The 16756-nt window shown below is 38.6% G+C and overlaps 1 protein-coding gene and 1 long non-coding RNA gene across 2 annotated transcripts in view; one reads left to right on the forward strand and one right to left on the reverse strand.

The window, feature by feature from the left end:
• LOC126947684 (uncharacterized) overlaps positions 1-12006 on the reverse strand; it is a 252963-nt gene extending 240957 nt beyond the window's left edge. Inside the window, exon 1 of the long non-coding RNA XR_007723169.1 lies at positions 11531-12006. This is a non-coding gene — a long non-coding RNA (uncharacterized LOC126947684). The remainder of the gene's footprint in view (positions 1-11530) is intronic.
• Positions 1-16756, forward strand: part of LMCD1 (LIM and cysteine rich domains 1) — an 808038-nt gene that overhangs the window by 178436 nt on the left and 612846 nt on the right. The gene's annotated exons all lie outside the window — the stretch shown is intronic.

A 16756-nucleotide genomic window follows, 5' to 3' on the forward strand; every position in this document is an offset into this window, starting at 1 on the left:
AACCCATTGAAATTCACTCATTTGACATGTTTTAACAAATAGATAAAAACACTCCTGAAACCAGCACCATAATCAAGACACAGACTAATTTCATTAAGCAAGGTCACTCATGCTCCTTTGCAGGCACACTCCATCCTTCCCCACTTTGATCTATTGTGAGGCTCTATAGTTTCTAGATATTTTTATAAAGAAAATTATACAATGTATATGAACGTACATAACTTATGGCAGGCACCCTTCAGTATCATCCATATTGTTCCTATATTAGCAGTTAATGTATCTTAATTAGTAGTATTTTATTGTATAGCTATTTGACAGTTTAACATCTGAGATTTCTTAGTTTTTGGTTGTTTTTGGTGTGTGTTTGTGTGTGTGTGTGTGTGTTTGCTTTGTTTTTATGGATAGTTTATAAATGTTTACATATAAGTGTTTGAATATATGTTTTTGTTCATTTGGACGAATGTGGGAGTATGGGGTTGTAGGTAGGTTTATATGCAGCTTCATAAGGAATGTTACCTTTTTCGGACATGAACAGACACTTCTCAAAAGGCATTCATGTGGCCAAAAAACTTGAAAAAAATGTTCAACATCACTGATTAGAGAAATGCAAATCAAAACCACAATGAGATATCATTTCATGCCAGTCAGAATGGTGATTATTAAAAAATCAAGAAACAATGATGTTGGTGAGGCTGTGGAGAAATAGGAACACTTTTACACTTTTGGTGGAAATGTAAAATAGTTTAACCATTGTGGAAGACAGTGTGGTGATTCCTCAAAGACCTAGAACCAGAAATAGCATTTGACCCAGCAATCCCATTATTAGGTATATACCCAAAGAAATATAAATCATTCTATTATAAAGATACATGCATGTGTCTGTTCATTGCAGCACTATTGACAATAGCAAAGACATGGAATCAACCCAAATACCCATCAATGATAGACTGGATACAGAAAATATGGTACATATATACCACGGAATACTATGCAGTCATAAAAAGGAAGGAGATCATCTCCTTTGCATGGGCATGGATGGAACTGGAAGCCATTATCCTCAGCAAACTAACACAGGAATAGAAAACCAAACACCACATATTCTTGCTTATAAGTGGGAGCTGAACAATGAGAACACATGGACACAAGGAGGGGATCAACACACACTGGGGGCTGTGAGGTTGGAGGAGGGAGAGTATCAGGATAAATAGCTAATGCATGCTGGGCTTCATAGCTAGGTGATGAGTTGATAGGTATAGCAAACCACCACGGCACACATTTACCTATGTAACAAACCTGCATGTGTATCCTGGAACTTAAAAAAAACAACAAAAAGAAATGTTCCCTTTTCCCCCAAAGTAGCTATACAAAGTAGCTATTAACACACTCCCTGAAGAAATAAGAGCTCCAGTTGCTCCATATTTTTATCAACACTTGATATTTTCAGTATTTTTCAAAATCAAATTTGATGATATATAATTTACATGAAATTTACTTTTTTGGATTCTGTTTACATTTGGCAAAGGTATAATCATGGGATTATCAAAATCGATAGACTAGTTCCATCACAATAAACCCCTCTTGGCTCCCTTATGGTCAAGCCCTCCCCTGTCCCCAGCTCCTGGTAACCACTGATTCCACTTGTGTTCCCGTAAGTTATTTTTTGTTTCATTTTTTCTTTTTCTGAATGTCATAGAAAAAATCGTATAATAAGTAGCCTTTTGAAATGGCTTATTTCATTGGGATGATCAGTTTGAGATTCATCCATGCTGTTGCATGTATATTATGTTCCTCGTAATTGCTGAGTACTATGCCATTGTATAGGTATGCCAGAGTTTAGTTATTCCTTTATAAGTTGATGTATATTTACATTGTTACCAGGTTTTTTGGCTATTACAATGCAATCACTGAAAATTTGAGTACAGATTTTCGTGTCAACATAAATTTTCATTTATCTTGAAAATTTAAAATTTTCTCATTTCATGAGTAGGATTGATGTCATGGGATAAGTATATATTTAACATTTACATTTTTGTGTGTATTTGAATACATGAATCATAGTTTCTAACAGGTATTTTCACACTCTTGCCTGCTAATTTTGTTATCTGTTATGCCTGGGTCTGTTTCTGTTGAGTGTTTCTTATGGCTAGGAGTTATATTTTCCTGTTACTTTGGATGTCTGGTATTTCTTTAAAATTGAGATGGGGTCTCACTATGTTTCCCAGGCTGGTCTCAAACTTCTGGGTTCAAAAGATCCCCCAGTGACCAGGACGGGTGGCTCATGCCTGTAATTGCAACACTTTGGGACACTGAGGTGGGAGGATCACTTGAGGCCAGAATTTAAGACCAGCATGGGCAACAAAGCAATGCTTGTCTCCACAATAAATTTTTAAAATTAGGCATGATAGCAATGTGCCTACTGTGCTGGCTGCTTGTGAGACTAAGGTAGGAGGATCACTTGAACCTGGGAGGTTGAGTCTGCAGTGAGTTGTGATTGCACCACTGCACTCCAGCCTGGGCAACAGCACGAGATCCTACCTTAAAAAATAATAAAAAGGCTGGGCGCGGTGGCTCAAGCCTGTAATCCCAGCACTTTGGGAGGCCGAGACAGGCCGATCACGAGGTCAGGAGATCAAGACCACCCTGACTAACACGGTGAAATCCCGTCTCTACCAAAAAATACAAAAAAACTAGCCAGGTGATGTGGCAGGCGCCTGTAGTCCCAGCTACTTGGGAGGCTGAGGCAGGAGAATGGCGTAAACCCAGGAGGCGGAGCTTGCAGTGAGTTGATATCAGGTCACTGCACTCCAGCCTGGGCGACAGAGCAAGATTCCATCTCAAAAAAAAAATAAATTAATTAAATAAAATAAAATAATAATAATAATAATAAGGCCCCCAGCTTCAGCCTCCCAATTTCCCAAGACTACAAGTGTGTACCACTGCACCTGACCTGGTAATTTTTTATTATTCCTTTAAATATTATGGGACTTCTATTTCTCTAGTACTCAGTTAAGTTACTCTGAAACAAGTTAATGTATTAAGGTTTGCATTTAAGCCTTGTTAGGACGGATCTAAGGCAGCTTTTGGTCTCAGGCTAACTTATCCCAAATACTGACATTGTAACTATGTGAGGACTTGAACCAATGCCCATGTATAAGGAGGCCTTTCCAAACTCATTAGAACAGAAAATATTCCCAGCTTGCAAGGAGCTTCTAGCATTATTAAACTGCTTCCCAAAAATTATATCCCTGGCCTTACCGAGTTCCCTTTCATACACTGTAAAACCAGTACTCAGCCAAAAACCAGAGGGAATGCTTCTGCAAATTACCAGAATGCCCTCTGTGAATTCCATCTTCTCTGGTGTTCTGCTCGAACGAATACCCGCCTTACTGTCTCTTGAATTCTGTCTCCTGTGTTTTTACTTGGAAACTCTCTGCAGGCTGACAGACTCTCTTCTGTTTCTTCTCTTTGCTCTGGGATTACATTCCTGTACTATGTTTTCCAATGATTGCATGTAAATCATTGTTTTATATGTTTTATCTATTTTGTTATTTAAAGCAAGAAGGAATCTGGTCTTACTCCATCATGTCTGGAAGTAGAAGTCCCTGAAATTGCTTTTCAATTTCCATTTCCCACTGTGTATTGCTAGTGGCTTCTGCTTGTTTTTAATTTTAGATTACATTTATCATTGACATAATTATATTTTTAAATTTATATTTTAAAAGTAAGAATATTAGAAATAAACTCAGTAATTGCATTCATGCTCTCATACCCTTATATCACTCCTTTGGCTAACCTTTATCATTTTATAATTTATTCTTCTGAGTTCTTTGGTAATGGTCTCATATGAAGAGAGAGATCTGCAAAGATCCACGGGGTGGGGACTTGAGCCAGAGACAAAATACAAATGCCTTGATGCTTTCAAGAGTGTTGCCTATTTAAAAAAAAAAAAAAAAAAAAAAGAAGAGAAATAAAAGAACAAAATGAAAGCCTGGAAGGTGTCCAGAACATTATAGTGAAGAGAGGAAAGATACCATTCATTTTCGGTTATAGAAGTCGCAGAAATCTTATCAGGTAGGGCCTGATGTGCTAGAATAAAAAAAAAAAAATTTAGCCATTATTCTCAATGTAATAACAGGCAACTGAAGAGTTTTAAGCAGGGGAATGATCGGAGAAGGTTTTCAATCTTAAAACTATCCCTCTAGTAGGAGGTATGGAGGGTGAGTTTTGTTAAGGGGACAGCAATAGCTATATGAAGACAAATTAAGAGGCCTGGTAAAAGTTTAGGGGAGAGATGATAACTTTGCCCATATGGGTGACCAGAGTAGAAACAGAAAGGTAAAAATGGCTTCAGATTACATTTTTTTCCATCAGAAATTGCTGATGAGTTTCATGTGATGGTAAAGGGAAACAATAAGTAAGAATGATTCTCTGGCTTTTGAGAAACTAGGTTTCCTGAATTACAAGCGAGAAACAGAGTTGATGGGAGGAGACTGGGGGACCAAGAATTCTGTTTTGGCCTTTTTCAACTTGAGGGACCTATTAGATGTTCATCTGCATATATCAAGTATGAGGTTGGATATATTGACCTGGAGCTCAGGGACTAGGGAGGGCAGAAAACCGAGAGGTAACGAACAAAGCGGTAGATCAAACCGTCCTGGGAAAACGTGTTTGGAGTATAACAGGGGTGAGATCCAAGCCCTTCGTACGTATAAACATGCAGGTCTGGCAGGTTTGGCAGAGGAAAAGAAAGCAGCAAGACAATACTGAGAAAATGAAGTCAGGTAGGAAAAAAATAATAGAAAAATGCTATGTCATAGAAAAGAAAAATGCAACTCAAGAAAGATATAAAGTTATGTCTAACTCAGATCTGTAAATAATAGAGCAATCTCAAAGAGAAATAGAGATGGAAGCACAGATAGCCCAGAAAAAGACAGCAAAAAAAAAAAAAAATAAAATAAAAAAAGGGTGGGGGGTAGGGGACGGCTACCTGCTTCTTTTCAGTCCCTGTCATGTTGGGTAATATCTCCTATAACTGAGATCCATTGCAGTTCCCAATGTGTCCTCCAAATTCTCTTCACATATTCCGGGCAGATCTCTCTCATACTTATGAATCCTATGACACTGCTTCAAGAGAAGGAAATAGAGAGCCGGAAGCAGTAATTCATGTTAAAAACAACTTTTTGAGAATCATAATTGATGACTACAGCCATCTGTGACTTTTTAAAGGGGTAACAACAAAAAAGGAAAGAACATTTGAACATGACCTGTATACCAGACATAAGATGTGCTTCACCATACATTAAGTCATTTAACCATATAGCAAACATGCAGAATTAGATTCTGTTATTCCTATTTGGATATAAAGAAATGAAAGCTTGGTCAAGTTAGCCAAGTCTCTATTCCTTGGATGCAAAGCTAATTCATGGCAGCCAAGTTTCAAATCAACGTTTACTTCAAAGCTCACCATGATCACTCTCCCAAATAAGGCATTATTTTGAAGGACATGATATTTTTCCCCACCCTTAGCAGATTCCATTTCATGCAGACAATGTTGCCATCAGTAAGCTATCTGCGGCACTGACTCCTGCCTCCACCACTGCAGTAGCATAGTCTACATGTACATTGCTGACATGATTAGGAAAGGCCAATGACACAAAGAAAATGAAGTATGTTTTCTGAAAAGCATGCACATTGATCTGCATGAGGTATCCCTCCCCAAATTCCCAAAGTTAGTTAAGCAATGGTATAAAAATAATGAAAACAATGTATTGAGTTTAGGAGAGACTACATGTTAAATTATAGAGGAGATTCTGAGATATTTGTAATTTCAGCTTGGGGCAAAATTTACAGTTTTATATGTTGCACAAAAATAGTTATACAAAATAATGTGCTGCTCTTTAAACATTTAGCAATAAAATACAGCTGAAGAATGAAAGAGACAGGAAATGTCAACTATTTTATTTAACGGTGTGGCTACTGAGACCAAGAATTAAGTTACTAACCCAAGTGAAGTTACTTGCCCAAGATCAAATGGTTAGTGACTAGTCAAAGACAAAAGTAGAAAGCAGATGTCTCTCATCCTAAGATTGAGCTCTAAGACTATATGGTGTATCAGTTGAATCCCATGTGTATGTATAGCTGATATTCACCTGTATGTGAATACTGTAGCTCAGATACAGCAAATACAAATTTAAGTAAATTAGAAAGTGAACTTTCTTAATTTCTGAACAATTCGTAATTTCAACTTCAAAAAGGCAGACAACAGTTTTCATATCCATGACGACAACCTTTAACAAAAAATAGCAAATGCCTCATTCAGGAAAGATTTTTAAAGTTTTTTCTTTTTTTAAATAGATGCAAAAAGAAATGGAGAATTTGAGAGAAATTTCTGCAGCGCTGTCAGTATGGAGGGGCTGAAAATCGACAGGACCTGCATTCTCAAAGGAGAAACATCAAAAGAGGTCAAGGGCCAAATGTGCATCTGGGTAGACTTTTCTCCTTCCTTTAAAGGAACACTTGGCCTTTGAACTGGATGGTTTTACACTACAAAGGTTTTGGAGTTATCCAACATCTTTGAAGCTGTAAGAGGAGTTGCTTAATGCTAAGGACTGAATATCCTGAACAAGTCACTAAAGCAGGGAAAACCAAAGGCTTTCCATGAATCCAGAACAATGGCTTTGATCCTACTGACCATGATGTTGAAACACAACTTTGAAAATCAGAAGTGGGAAAACTAGGAAACCCTCCAAAATCAATGAGACAAGGTCTGTGTAGCAACTAGATTACCACAGAGTCGAGCATCATGTACCTAAATCTATTCTCATACCTGCAATTACTAGCTGTGTGATCTTGACCAAGTCACGTTCTCTCTCCTAGTCTCAAATTCCTAATCACCAAATAAAAAGATTATAATCTGACTGGTAAACTGGTTACATCTTTTGGATCAATTTCAAATGACAGGTTGTCCCAATCAAGATCAACTCTCAACTACATCCTGTTGGAAAGAAATGCACTTTAAATATAACACAATTAAGTTAAAAGTAAATGGATAAAAAAATTATAGTATGTAAACACTAATAATGAGAACATTGATTTATATAAGACATAGACATATTAGACTTTGGGTTACATTAATTTCCAGATAAAAAGTATTTAATGGTATAAAGGGTCAGTTTATAAAAAGGACATAGAAGTCTTAAGTATATATGCACCTAATAATTTCAAAACACTGACAAAACTAAGAGGAAAATAGATCTATCTACAATTATAGTTGGAGATTAACACTCCTCTCAAAAATTGAGAGAAAAAGTCAGCCTGGCGCGGTGGCTCATGCCTGTAATCCCAGCACTTTGGGAGGCCAAGGCGGGTGGATGACGAGCTCGGGAGATCAAGATCATCCTGGCTAACACTGTGAAACCCCATCTCTACTAAAAATACAAAATATTAGCCGGGCATCCCAGCTACTCGGGAGGCTGAGGCAGGAGAATGGCATGAGTCCGGGAGGTGGAGCTTGCAGTGAGCCGAGATCGCGCCACTGTACTTCAGGCTGGGCGACAAAACGAGACTCCGTCTCAAAGAAAAAAAAAAAAAAAAAAAAAAAAGAGAAAAAGTAGACAGAAACATCAGTAATCATTGAGTACTTGGACAACACTATCGAACAACTTAATCTAGCTGACACGTACAGAACATTACAACACAGGTCAGACTGCATATTTTATTTCAACTGCACATGGATCATTCATCAAAATAATGGCAAAAAATAAAAAATTAAAAAAACATGAATTTTCCAATCCTGGAAGCACAAGGAGTTCTGAGAAAGTAAATCACAAATCAATAGCTAGAAATGTGTAGTGAAACTATAGAACACTAAAGAAAATGATCTTAAAAGCAGCTAAAAAATATTCATTTATAAAAGGAGTAATAATTAGAAGATTTCTTTAAAGTAACAATAGAAATCAGGAAACGTTCATCACAATGAGCCAGCCAGGTGGGAAGGGGGTCCCCAGAGAAACTCCAGGCAGCCTGCACACTTGGAGGAATACGCACCAAGACACAGAATTTCTGGCCCTTGCAGCAGGAAGGAGCCCGGCCCCTCCTCTTCCTGGGTGGAACTTGGGATTCAATCTGCAAGGAGGGAAGCATGTACTAGTACTAGCAGGGTTTTCACTCCCCTGAGTCCCTGTTTCTCCTTTTCAACACAATAAAAGCCTCCCTTCAAGTTGTTTACAAGCCTAATTTTTCGTGGCTGTGTGATAAGGACCCTCATCTCTAGCTGAACTAAGGAAAAAGGCCCACAACAACAACATAATGTTCAAAAAATATGCCCCAAGGTGTGAGAGAAAATAGCTGTCAATTAGAATAGAAATGTCTGTGACAAAAATCTCTTAAGGCCAAATGATATTTCTAGATAAACAAAAATATAGAGTTCAGCACAACAAACCTTTAAACAATCTTCTAAACTATGGAATTGAGGAAGGAATTTAGACATTCAGAATTTAAACATTCTAAGGTTGCAATATTGCTCAGGAAAAAAGTCAAGTTGTGATTGACTGGAGGCTTCAAAAAATTAAGAATACATAGGGAAATGTCAAGTTTGAGACTAAAAATGGATTATGTAATTTTCAAAATAGTAGAGAAAGAAATGGAATTTTCAAAAATAAAAGATGAAGCAAAGAAGGAGTCAGAAAAACTTCTAAAAACTAATACAAAAAGCAAGAACATTAAATGAGACAATAGCAATAAAGTTTAAAACAATAGTAATCACAGCTAAGATTGATCAACTATGTTGTCATTTGAAAGGCAGATTTAAATTCTGCTTTATGCAGCAAAGGAACACGCTAAAACATAGGAAAATCAAAAGGTTGATAGGAGAAAGGATGGAAAGCATATGCTAAAAAAACTAGCTAAAAAAAAAATTGGGGAGTTTGTATTTATATCAGTCCAAATAGTATTTAGGTAAAAAATATTAGGGACAAGGAAGATCATCACATAATCACAAAGTTTCAGTTAGCAAGATGATACATTAATGCTAAATGCGACTATAATTAAGAAATCGACAATTTACCAACATACCCTTAGGCTTTCACATAGCTCTCAGTAATTGAGAGATAAAGCTGACAAAAAGAATTAGTAAAGATAAACAACTTATTTGCATTATGCAAATTTTGTGTAACTAAATGAATTCATATTCATCCGAAGCCCACCAATAAAACATTTGCTAAGATTAACTACTATAACAAGTTTTAACAAATAATCAAAATATAATCTGCATTCTTGAATCTCAGTATAATTAAATTCAAAATCTGTAAGAAAGCATCTAGAACTACCCTTATACGGGAAAGTCTAGAACAAGTAGGTAATGAGTAGTTGCCATTTATCTCATTTTAAAAATTATTTTCTCTCCCATTTTAAAATTGATGTAAAATCTAAATTTTGCATGGGTAAGAAAGAAAGGAGACCAAAACTATGGGAAGATAATTGAGTCCCACAATCTGATGGATGGGGTCGAAGGCAGGAGAGAAGGAAGGGACAGAGGAATTAGGAGATTTGATTTTTATAAAGATTCAAATCATTCTTTGGGGTGAGTTAACTAGACAACTGAAGTGGGATAACCATAACCAGTTGGGTCTGTGGAGGTTAGGGGTGAGCAGGCAGGATGAGCTGGAAGAGTCAGCATGCACTGAATGAGGGGCGTGGATATTAGCTGACAAGCTGGGCCTTCCGCTGAGTGCTGTGGTTTCAGATGACAGGTGGAGACTCTAATGTTATTTGGTTTTGGAGGAGCAGCACCTTGAGTTCTACAGAAAATGGGGGACTAATACCAGCCAAGAGGCATGACCTCATTCATCCCTTTTCCTTCTGGAAGGGCATCTGTGGTAGGATTGTGTTTGTTCTGCTCCAGTTCTTAAACTCCATAACCATCATTTCAACAGAGCCAGGCCCAAAGCATGAAAATCAAGTTTTATTAAGAATATTAATAACAAAGGAGGAATTTCTGGTTCCTCCTCACCAAATCCCTGGGCATAGTGATGCACATTCACCCAGACTCTAGCACATATTTACGCAGAGTACAATTAGAAAACAACTGTGAAACAATTCTTGCTAGATATAATACACAAAAGACTTGGCTACCAAGATCTTTCAAAAACACTGATTAGATGTCAGCTTAGAATACTTCCCTGCACAGTTCCCTAGATGCTCAATAATAGATTGGGGCTAGCATTAAAAGAAAACATTTTTGCTCTCTCTGGTCTAATTATTATACGAGTATTTTAAACCATTCTCCCTTACTCTGTCCACAGAAATCTGTCCTCCACTAACTTCCACGTATCACTGCTAGTTTAGATCCTTAAGATAACTTTAATAAGCCTCCCCCCTCTCTGAAATAAGTCTTGCCAATATTAGAAAATTTATGTGTGTAGAAACTGGGGGATAAAAAGGATTATAATTGACTTAAGTTGATACAAAAGGGTAGAGGATTACTAGGAAAGTTATATTTTTAGAACATGAGTTTCCATTTTATTTGTGCAAATTTTTATTTTTACCAAGAAAAAACTAAAAACAAAAACAAAAAAGGCAAGTGTTACCAGTATGGTAGAGACTAGAAGTTCCTTCACTGAAGTTCTTGACGCAGTTATGAGTCCATGTGACTGTCTTGTCGCAAGTTTAGCCTGCACCACTCTGAACCCAAGTCCTGCTTCTTGCCTTCCTGAAGCCCAGGCACACTGCGGAGGAGCCACTGCACAACTCTGTTGGGTGAGCAAGCCTTCCAAAGCTAGCCCAGTGGTACTGAGTACTCTAGGTCCACTTACGCAAATATCTCCCAATGAAGTCTCTAATTCCCTATTTGTCTCTCATTTACTATTTCTTCCCCTCTGACTCTTCTCCATCAGTCTACACATATACTTAAGACTACTATTTACTACGTTAGATTTTGGACAAATTCCATAACCTCACCAAGTTATTATCAGGAATTGCATATATAAAAATGAGATAAGCCAGATCTTTAAAACTGAGTCTGTAAGGGGGAAAGCCTGGGAAATCAGTGCCTTTTAACCAGCAGGTGGTTCTAATGATGGAGCAAGTTTGGAAAACACTTTCATTAATGTCACAATGCTTTGTTAATATGTAGCTGAATCACCTGAATGCATTTTAAACAGGCAGTTTCCCCTCATCTCTCCAGACCCACCTGAGACCCACTAACCAAGGCAGACTCTCTTCATGTGTGCATATTCTGATGCAAGGCACCCGCAGAAAGCACTTTGTGGAAGCCTGACTGAAAACTGATAGTGTGCTCCTTGTCCATCAGCATCAACATCACCTGGAAGTGTTTCAGAACTACAGAAAATCCTAGGCCCTACCTCTTCTAAATCAATGTGCATGTTAGCAAGACTCCATCCCCCTGCTCTGGGCGATTCTTATGCATGTTACCTTTGAGAATGGGTTTTAGTTAGGGTTCTCCCTAGAAACAGAAGCTACAGATGTATAGAGAGATATATGAAAAAGGATTTATTAGAGGTAATTGTCTTACTTGCTTATGGAGGCTGAGAAGTCCCACAACAGACCTTCTGCATGCTGGACAACCTGGAAAGCCTGTAGCGCGGCTCAGTCTGAGTTTGAAGGCTTCAGAACCATGGCATTATATGGTGTAATTCTCAGTCCAAAGCTGAAGGTCAGAGAGCCTGGTGGTGCCTTGGTGTGAGTCCTGGAGCCCAAAGGCTGGAGAACCTGGAGTTCTGATGTCTGTCTACAGGCCAGGCTCTTCTCCAGGGAGACTTTGCCCTTTATCTGCCTTTTTGTTCTATTTGGGGCCCCCAGCTGGTTGGATCGTGCCTGCTCATATGGAGGGCAGATCTTCTTCATTTAGTCCCAGTTTCCCTCAGAAGCACCCTCACCGACACACCTGGGGCAGCCCAATTATTTCTAATCAAATGCCAAATCACCTGGGTTTCCCTTTCGGCAGAAGAGGGAAGGGCTCAGTATCTACTGAAGCATGGAGAGTAAATAATGCTTTCCCAGATAAGTATCCCTTAATGCAGTCAAGTTCACACCCAAAACCAACCATCACAGAAGCAGTGACTTAAGCCCAACAGTGAATCTCAGAATCAAGATTCTAAAAATGATTCTGTTCTCAAATGTCCATGGGCTAATTTAAGATGTCACTTAACCTACTTAATATCTATCTCTAGATTTTAAAAATTAGTGCACAGGAAACTTTAACAGGTAAGTAGTTGTCTGTCTTTAGAGCTGAGGTCTGTGTGGCTAGGTGATCTGTGTCTGTTCCACGTTTCCATTTGGAATGCCCAGAGCTCTGCCTACCAGCTGGTTTGGGATGTCTATGGCATGAATCATCAGCCATTTGGACCTTGACAATAAAGGATTTTTACGGGGCAATTGCTCCTCATGTTAGGCCTCAGTTTCTCTATTTGTAAAGGAAGATTACCACGCCCACTTCATTGTTTTGCAGAGAAGATCCAAATGATGTATGTAAAATGCAAGCTCAGAATGAAGCATGAGGCCATGTTTTATTTGTGAAAGGGAATGGGAAACCATGGAGGCAGGCAGTAGTGGTGAATGTCTCTGGAGCTATATTTGAAGCCCTCACTGGCAGGTTCATACTACCTTGCTATTGTCAAAGAAGGAATAAACAACAGTTGTATCACATTGGTACCACATCTGGAGAAATGCATGGGAGGACAAAAGGCAGGTAGGTATAAATGTGAAAATCATTTTCCCAGAGAAGTCAATTTTTATTTGCAGCTCCTTTGGCCTCTCAGTTTATTGTTCTACCTCCAAACCCAGAAGGGCCCTCACATTTACCAACAACCTGGAATAATACGTTTCTGACCCAAATTTTAACAATTGAGGATTTTTGAATCATAAATGCATACACCAGCAGGACTGTTTAGGATCCTTCTCTCTGTTTCCTTGCAAAGTTATTCATTCCTATGTTAATTTATACCTGCATTCCTCAAGTATTTACTATGTCTCAGGCAGTATGCTAAGCTTTGGATACGCATGACTTTATTTAACCCTTATTATAACCCTATGAATGAGGAACTCATGCCTTTTCTGTAGAGAAGGAAACTGAACCACAGTTAAGTTATAAACATGAAGAGTTCACTCAGCTAGTAAGCGACAAAGACAGCCATTAAACCCAAGCAGCCTGACTCAGACTCCTTTGCTATTGGAGCAGCTACTGTGTGCCTGGCACTGGGGCTACAAAAATGAGAAACATATAGTTTTTGCTCTCAAAGGCTAATGGCCTAATAGAAGACTGCAAATTCTAATGCAAGGAGGGTAACCCCATCACAAGACTTGCTCATCGTAAGCATTGCTAATGGATCCTCACAGTCTTTCCCACTGAATCTGGACTTGTTATGTAGGGTTCCAGGAAATCACTGCAATTGCTTGAAAATGGCATTTCAGATGACACTTTTTTCCCATTCTTGCTACAGTGGAAATAAATCTAAAATTATTAATGTTTATTACATCTTGCCTTGGCCTGTGATAGAGGCAAAGGAGAGTATTGATATGTTGTACAATTAACAATATTAGGTATTAAAGATCTATTGCAAACAAGCACAAGCCTAAGACACGACAATATCACGATAGTCAAATAGCCAAGAATATTGCTCTAATTTGTACAATTTGTCAAGAAAGACAAGCCTTTTACCTTATCCAAATCATGTCACGTCTCCTAAATCTCATAGCTCATATGAGTAATTTGCTTGAATTTTATCTTTTCAGGAATTAAAAAAAGGTTAAAAACAGAGTCTAAATAAGATATAACTGCATTTAATATCAGATGAGGTGGGCTGACACGGCAGAAATCTACCTTAGCAAACCTAATATTTTTCACCTTTCTCCAGTTAATCGAAAATGCACAGGTGGGCTAGGCTAAAATTAGCATAAGAGAAAAACATTATTTCTGTTTATATAATTTGCATTCCTTTGTAATCAGTGAAATGACATATCAGACAAGAGGCTTACCTGCTGTGATGCAATCTTTAATCCCCATCATATATTAATTATCCCTCTGCAATATAATAAAGCTGCTTCTGTCAGGATGGCATTGAATGTAAACAGTCCCAATTACTGGTAATTCTCAACTGTTTTGCAGAAAGAACAGTGTGGTATGATCCGTGGGCTTTGTAAGGAAACAAAATAATAAAGTTAACTGAGTTTGTCATCTTAGTTGAAACTTTTCTGCAGACTTCCCAGGTCCTGTGCTTACTTTCTTGAATTATTTCTAAAAACTGAAGCAACATACAAGCAGACTCTTGGGAACAAAACATCTTTCCATTTATAAGTTTCAGGAAAATTTTAATAGGCTGAAAGTGAGTAAGCAAGTTGTGCTGCTAATTTCCCACAGGCATTTCCCAAGCTTTTACCCATCACACCATAAGACCTTTGAATAACAAGGTTCTGTTTGGGCTGGGTACGGTGGCTCGGTGGCTCACGCCTGTAATCCCAGCACTTTGGGAGGCCGAGGTGGGTGGATCACGAGGTCAGGAGATCGAGACCATCCTGGCTAACACGGTGAAACACCGCCTCTACTAAAAATACAAAAAAAAATTAGCCAGGCGTGGTGGTGGGCGCCGTAGTCCCAGCTACTTGGGAGACTGAGGCAGGAGAATGTCGTGAACCCAGGAGGCGGAGCTTGCAGTGAGCCAAGGTTGCGCCACTGCACTCCAGCTTGGGCGACAGAGCGAGACTCTGTCTCAAAAAAAAAAAAAAAGTTCTGTTTGAACTACAACATTGTTGTTACTCTTCTTCCACATAAGAGAGAAATAAAAATTTCCATCAGTGAAAGCAAATTACAAGACAGGGAATGAATGTCACACCTGTCTAGCATTATGATGTACTTTCTTTAAGCTTTATCAGCATTTAAACCTTTTGACACTCTCAGAAAGTAGTGGTCACTACTATTTCTTTTTTTTTTTTTTTTTTTTTTTTTTTTTTTTTTTTTTTTTTTTTTGAGACGGAGTCTTGCTCTGTAGCCCGGACTGGAGTGCAGTGGCCGGATCTCAGCTCACTGCAAGCTCCGCCTCCCGGGTTTACGCCATTCTCCTGCCTCAGCCTCCGGAGTAGCTGGGACTACAGGCGCCCGCCACCTCGCCCGGCTAGTTTTTTTTGTATTTTTAGTAGAGACGGGGTTTCACGGTGTTAGCCAGGATGGTCTCGATCTCCTGACCTCGTGATCCGCCCGTCTCGGCCTCCCAAAGTGCTGGGATTACAGGCTTGAGCCACCGCGCCCGGCCGGTCACTACTATTTCTAATGGTTTTTGAGAGAAAGCTCTTCAAAGAAGATGATTCCTCCTATGTCAGAGAAAGGCTATCATCCAGGTTGGAGGGTTCAGATGATGGTGACAAAACCAGTCACTCTTCACTATTTTCTCACCAGTGGCAGACATTACTAAATAATTTCAATGCTTTTTTTCTGAGCCCCATTTAACCTTCTCACCTTAATCCTTTGAGAAGCCACTAACAATGAATTGAAATTGAAGCACAAAATGAAAGACATTGTCATTTCTTCTTTCACATTCAAACACCTAACTAGAGACTGTTTGAACCACTTCTTCATTAGGAAGGTACTCAGGAGATAAAAAGGAGTAGGAAATATTTGATGGGATTCCCTAAGCCTTCTCTTTCCTCTTACTTCTACCTGTCCACCAACCCATCTTCTCTTTAAGAAATAATAAAAGTAGTTGTAGAAATTCAAGGTAGGGAGTCTGATATGGATGACTGCCTCATCCCTGGGGAACTGGAATGTCACTTTATGCAGAATGCTTGCTTATACCATAGAGAGCTTTGTAGGCCTTGGTAAAAAATAAAATGAGAAACTATTAAAGGATATCATCCAAAAAGAAGCTTAATGTCTAAGCTAAAAAAAATCACTATGGCTCCTATGTGAATAAAAGTTGGAGAAGAGCAGAATGAATACTGGGGTAACCAGTTGGGAGTTGCTGTAGTCTATGGAAAAAACGATTGTCCTTGATCAGGTTGGCCTGCCACAACAAAACACTGCAGAGTGGGTGTCTTAACAAGCAGACATTTATTTCTCAGAGTTCTGGAGGCTGGAAGCCCAAGAGTGCCAGACTGCTCAGGTTCTGGTGAGGGCTCCCTTCCTGACTTGCATTTGGCCACCTTCTTACTGTGTCCTTACATAGAGGATAGAGAGCTCTGGTGTATCTTTTTCTTTTTATTAGGACATTAATCCAGTCATGGTTACTCCACCCTTGTGACCTCATATAAATCTAGTTATCTCGAAAAGGTCCCATTTCCCCCTGAAAAAACCCCATCTCTCCCTGTCAGATTGGAAGTTAGGGCTTCAACACAGTCATTTGGAGTGGGAAGGAACACAAAAATTCAGTACATAACAATGATGGTAATGTGGAATAGGTGAGAGCAGTGGAGTGCAAAATTATTCATAAAGCGGAATTCACAGGACTTGGTGAATTGATTGAATTAGGGAGGTGAGGAAAGAGGGGCATCAAGGATAGTGCCAAAATTTCTAGCTTGAGTAAATGGGTAGGTGATGTCATTTACAGAAAAGAAGAAACAAATTTAGTGATTATGCAACTTATTCCAAATAAAATTAATCTGATCTTATATATGAAATACTTTTTGAAAGACCTAGAGTGATGCTACTCAATGTAATCATCTATCCTAAAGATAAATATTAATTCTAATAATAATAATAGTTAATTTTATTGTTTTGTGACTATCAAGTATAATGCTAGGCTTTGTATAT

This window comes from Macaca thibetana, chromosome 2 (assembly GCF_024542745.1).
Source record: "Macaca thibetana thibetana isolate TM-01 chromosome 2, ASM2454274v1, whole genome shotgun sequence".
Lineage (NCBI taxonomy): Eukaryota > Metazoa > Chordata > Mammalia > Primates > Cercopithecidae > Macaca > Macaca thibetana.